Below are 6,701 nucleotides of genomic sequence, written 5' to 3' on the forward strand. Positions count from 1 at the left end.
AGTAGGTCTCAATATCAGCTTTCATCACTTTCAATTGTTTGTTTATACGTAGTTGTGAAAATAGTGTAAAGTAATTTCATATGCTAATGTGGCTTGTAAAGTGATTTCATAAAAAAAAGACATGATTTTAGGAGAAAGCTGACATTGAAGTCAGGAAAAAATAATAAAAAATAATTCCAACTAATATGATCATTTGAGTAGGGACCACTTTTTACACTTTCTAAACAAACAATTAAAATTACATTTGCAAACCAAACAAGCAATTTATGATTCCAATGGAATAAAAAACAAACAAAAAAAATATATAAAAGTGAAATTGATGAGGTGGACAACAACTTTCCAAGTTGTGTCATAAATACACAACTTTACCAACAACAACCAGACAACCCCTAATGGAAAGTGAACTTGTTAAAGAGAGAGTTTCTGATAATAACGGTTTATAGCACTTAATGTGCACTAAATAGATCTCAATTGTTGAATTCTTACATCGACTGTTAAGTCTAGCTACTAATCTAATGATTGTCATTCCTTTAATGCACATTTAATTCTATAGACCGGAGACCATTTAATACTTTCTCCATGTCTCCTTCTATCTATTGTTCCTAGTTATTTTTAGAATTGGGAAATATTTTCAATTAGGACATTAAAATAGGTCAAAGAAGTGAGAAAATCGGAAAGTTCTGTTTCTAGAAGCAATAGCTTGATCAACATGAACATCGTGGCGCCTTCTTATATGAATAATGTTATGAACGTTTATTTTGACAGTACTAGAATACTTGGAACTCATTGCATCGGACAAAGGAAACATCAAACAAATCTAGGGTCTCCAAAGGAGGTTGGGTTGACATATGTGAGTCATATATACACACGTGACTATAGTCTACAGGCTAGACATTTTCTTCAATATGAAGGGCAACAAAAAAATTTCTGGTTGTGTTTTATGTCTATAATGTTGGAAATTCATGCTAAAAATATGCAAAATACGCAACGGAAGATAGTATGTATAAAATTATTAAGCATGTAGAGAGCATGAAATACAAAATAGGACCATCCTAATTAAATCTAACATGATCCCTATATTAAAGAGAGCATACAATTGTTATAAAGTCATACTTTTGAAGCGTGATTCGATGGAAGATCGAACAACCACTAGCTCTTGCTCCTTGTAGTAGTAAATCTCCTCGTGGTGGATCTCCAAGTCTTCAAGTGAGCTTGATAAAATCGGAGTCTTCTTGAGACACAAGGCAAGATATCCACCCCGGGGTACTTTAAAATCTTACTACTTTCTCTTACTCAAAGATTGCTAGAGTTTTGTAAGAGGTAGATCTCTCTTCTTTTTTTTTTATGGAAAGCAACTATGAATAAACCCTTTATTTCATTTTTCCATTAACCATGAAAGAAGAAAGAGAGCTCATATTTATAGAGGAAGAATATGTCATGACATGAATGACTCATCCTATGAGTCACACCATGAGTCATCAAAACAATGATTCTTTCATGAGTCATGCAATGACTCATCTCATGAGTCATGTAATGAATCATGAAGAATCAAAACTATGTGCTAAAATCATGTTCCCAAACCATACCACCTTAATGACTCATCTCATGACTCATTAATCAATATATAATAAAGTTTGTATTTCATAAATAAAAATACCACATCAATACGGTATTTCGTAATTTTCCAATCATTAACTAATAAGTCAGTATTTCATAAATAAAAATACCACATCAATACGGTATTTCGTAATTTTCCAATCATTAACTAATAAGTCATCATATGACCAAAAAGTCAATGAGTTGACCAAAAGTCAAATGTTGACCAAAAAGTCAACCAGTTGACTAAAAGTTAACTTTATGGGAAAATACTAAAATTTATTTCTTAAGCACATAGCATTCTGATTTTACCGATACATATAACCGTTTATTTGTATCCGGTGAAAATCATATATGCGTATCAATCATACACATTACTCTATAAATTTATATTTCATAGGATTTAAGTACGTGCTTGGTGTGACTCTAGGGCCCAACTATAAGACTCGGCGGTGGATCATATCCACAAGTACAACAGAGGTTCTAGCTATACATGAAGACTACCCGGGTATTAGTTGTGATAAATGTCTGTAAGATGCTTATACAATTTTATCAGGACCATTCAGTGATAATGCCGTACAGTCCGGTCTCTTTGTCAAATCATGTCAAACTATTGAGCCTAGGGTATGGAAAACCTGTCAAACCCTAATAGCTCAATTAGTGTTTGCTGATATTAAACTCATAACCTATAAGATCAAACTGACACTCGGTTTATCTTATTTACCTCGGCCAAGGATTTCCAGGTTATAGTTATATTAAATAATCTTATGATATTAACCCCTTATACTGGGAGAGACGAATCCCATATTAGCATCTCAATATCTACTTATACTTCAGGATGTACCCAACAAGAACCGTTATGCACAACTCAATAAGAACTGTGGTTGGGTAAAAGTCTAAGTACACCTATACTGACATGTAAGATATTACACTCATGCCTCAGGTCATGAGACTACTTAGTACTATATCACCTGAGAACTTCTATTTAACAGTTAAGTATAAATACCAACTAGATATTCTCAGTGAGTCGTTCAGTCAACTTATTCACTAATGAGTCACCTGTACTATATCTTAATGTCTCACATCAATGATCCAAGAGATGGATCATCATCCTACCAAAGGCGAAATAGAGTATACACTAGTCTTCCCAAAGTGATGATGTCCCATTTTCAACACTTCATTGACTAGGAACATTTTAGAATATACGTCAGCGACAAATCAGATCTCTTCATTACGATCATATCTAAAATGTCTGATAGTCTGGTATCATTCTAAGGACTTTATCTGTATTAAAATACCAGATAAATCTGACCAAAATAACATACTATTATTTTAAATAAAGATGTTATATTCATATAGGTCCTGTTACAATATACAATTATTGCCTGCAGGGCATCTATATCCAACAAACTCCCACTTGCACTAAGGCCAATCATTGTAGTATCTAATACCCAATAGCTCAACAAGTTTTTCAAATTGTGTACGAGCAATTGCCTTTGTGAATGGATCTGTTATATTATCTTTTGTGCCAACTCTTTTAATCTTGATCTCTTGGCGATCAACTATCTCCCTGATCAAGTGATACTTCCTCAGAATGTGTCTGGACTTATGGTGAGACCGGAGTTCCTTTGTTAGAGCTATTGCAGTATTACTATCACAGTATAAAGGTACTGGATCTTTAATGGTGGGAACAACTTCTAGCTCTGAAAGGAACTTTCTCATCCAGACAGTTTCTTTGGCTGCATCATTTGTCGTAATGTATTCGGCTTCCATAGTAGAGTCTGCTACTGTATCCTGCTTGGAACTTTTCTAACTGACAGCCCCTCTATTGAGGGTAAAAACATATCCTGAAACACATTTACTATCATCGACATCGCTCTGAAAGCTAGAGTCGGAAAAAGCCTCCATTTGGAGGTCACTTTTACCACATATAAAAAATAACTCTTTAGTCCTTTTCAGGTACTTAAGTATATTTTTGACCGCTTTCCAGTGCTCTTCTCCATGATTAGATTGGTATCTACTTACCAAACTGAGTGAATAAGCAATATTCGGTCTAGTACATAACATGGCATACATGATCGATCCTATTGCCGAGGCATAAGGAATTAGACTCATGTGTTTCCTCTCTTCATCAGTCTGGGGAGACATCTTTTTAGAGAGCGAGATTCCAGGAGATGCAGGTACAAAATCTGTCTTGGAATTTTCCATGCTAAACCGCTTTAGCACTGTGCCAATGTATCTAGATTAGGATAATCCTAATATCCTTTTAGATCTATCTCTACAGATCTGAATACCCAGTATACAGGATGCTTCACCCAAATCTTTCATGGAAAATATTTTTGATAGCCAAATTTTAACCGCTTGTAATGACGGTATGTCATTACCGATTAAGAGTATATCGTCTACATACAAAATAAGAAACGATACTATGCTCCCATTTATCCTTTTATACACACATGGTTCATCTGGATTTTTGATAAAACCAAACTCTTTGATAGCATCATCAAAACAGATGTTCCATCTCCGTGATGCTTGTTTCAGTCCATAAACGGCTTTAAGCAACTTACATGCTTTTCTACTGCTCCCACTGACTACAAATCCCTCTGGTTGAGACATATATATGCACTCTTCTAAATCACCATTTAGAAATACAGTTTTGACGTCCATTTTCCAGATCTCGTAATCATAGTGAGCAGCTATAGCTAGTAAGATCCAAATAGACTTTAGCATAGCCAATGGAGAAAAGGTTTCATCGTAGCCCAAACTAGGTCTTTGACGAAAACCTTTAGCTACCAGTCTAGCTTTAAAAATCTCTACTTTCCCATCTACACCCAACTTTTTCTTAAATAACCATTTGCAACCTATGGGTATCACCCCTTTGGGAGCATTGTCTAAGATCCATACTTTGTTGGTGTACATAGAGTCTATTTCGGATTTTATTGCATCATGCCAAGCAACAGAGTCCCTACTCTGAGATGCTTGCTGATAACTCAAAGGTTCGTCATCATCTATGACGTGATCTAACATGCTACCTTCAACGAGAAAATCATATTGTCTTTTAGGTGCATGAGATCGCCTTGGATATTTGCGGAGTGGTTGAGGTTCTTCTGGTACAACTGAATTTTCTGGTTCTAATAAATTATCAGTATTGATTTGTATCTCTGAAATTTCTTCCAGTTCTACCATGCTCCCACTAATTTCTTTTTCAAGAAATTCCTTCTCCAAGAAGATAGCATACCGAGAAACAATTATCTTTTGTACATCAATGTGGTAGAATTGATATCCCTGGGAATTCCTTGGATATCCTACAAATTTACACAATACTGACCGTGCCTCTAACTTTTTGGGATCTTGCTTTTTTACATAAGCATGACATCTCCAAATCTTAATATAATTAAGATGTGGTTTCATCCCATACCATATCTCATATGGAGGTTTAGGCACTGCTTTAGTTGGAACATTATTCAGTAAGTGTGCTGCTGTTTCCAGCGCATACCCCTAGAATGAAAAAGGTAACTTAGCGTTACTCACCATGGAATGTACCATATCTAATATGGTACGATTCCTCTTTTCTGACATGCTGTTAAGCTGTAGTGTAAAGAGTGGAGTAACCTGAGAGAGAATCCCATTCTCTTTTAAAAACCCTAAGAATTCTGAGCTCAAGTATTCGCCTCCTTGATCCGATCGAAGAATTTTAACTTTCTTGCTCATTTGGTTCTCTACTTCATTTTTATACTCGATAAATTTTTCAAATACTTCAAACTTGTGTTTCATCAAAAATACATGTCCAAATCTTGAAAAATCATCAGTAAAAGTAATAAAGTAGGAGTAGCCACCTCTGGCCATTGTAGACATAGGACCACATATATTACTATGTATCAGTCCTAAGAGTTCTGTAACTCTTGCTCCAGTTCCCGTAAATGGAGTCTTAGTCATTTTACCTTTAAGACAGGACTTGCAAGTATCATAAGACTCAAAGTCAAATGGATCTAAATATCCATGCTAATGTAGCTTGCCAAGTCTTTCTTTATTAATATGACCAAGTCTACAATGCCATAAGAAAGCGTCATTCATAACTGAGTGCTTTATTTTATTAGCATGATGAGTATTCAGAATTGTGTTTTGATTAAGAATATAAATGCCATTACACAATGTTTCATAAGCAATCAACTTTTGATTAAATATGATATTCATAACATTGTTCTCCAACTTGAATATATATCCATATTTATCTAATAAAGATATGGATATTATATTGCACATCATAGTTGGTACGAAATAGTAGCTTTTCAAAATCAAAACGTTCTTATTTGGTAAAGCTAGATGAAAATCCCCTACTGTAAGTGCTGCAACTATTGCACCATTACCAACTTGTAAGGTCATCTCTCCAGCTCCAAGTTTCCTATAACTTCTCAACCCCTGTAACAAATTACAGATGTGAGATCCTGATCCGGTATCTAATACCCAAGATGTAGGATTTATAGAAAAATAATTCTGAGTAACAAACACATCTGAAGATGAAGCAACATCTTGCTTCTTCTTGATGAGTGAGGCTAAGAATTCTGGATATATACTCTTAACATTTCTCAACCAGACTATGTAATTAGGATCGGTTAACTTATTCTGTTCTGATATAATTTTTAAGCTAGACATAATGGCCTGAAAGAGAGAAAAAAATTATTTTAGCAGATGTTCAATACATAAAACACTAGTAGAAAATGAGCTTGTACCTACGGAAAAATAGCGACGGACAATTCCGTCGCTATATGTTAATTTATAGTGACGGATAAGTCCGTCGCTATTTATCCGTCGCCAAAACAATTATAGCGATGGATTATAACATTTTAGTGACGGAAATTGTTCGTCGCTAAAATATTTTACGACGAAATTTTATTTCGTCGCTAAATTAATTTTAGCGACGGAATTTCTGTCGCTAAAGAGTTTTTAGCGACGGAAATGCCGTCGCTAAAATTAATATCTGGCAAAATTTTTTGGGCGCGGGCGCCCAAATTTTTTGGGCACCCGCGCCCGAATTTAATACCCTACCCTAGGTTTCCCCCCCTCTCATTTTCCCCGCCCCCCTTCTCATTTTCACCCCCCGCTGT

The sequence above is a fragment of the Asparagus officinalis genome, chromosome 5 (genome assembly GCF_001876935.1).
Source record: "Asparagus officinalis chromosome 5, Aspof.V1, whole genome shotgun sequence".
Taxonomy (NCBI): Eukaryota; Viridiplantae; Streptophyta; class Magnoliopsida; order Asparagales; family Asparagaceae; genus Asparagus; species Asparagus officinalis.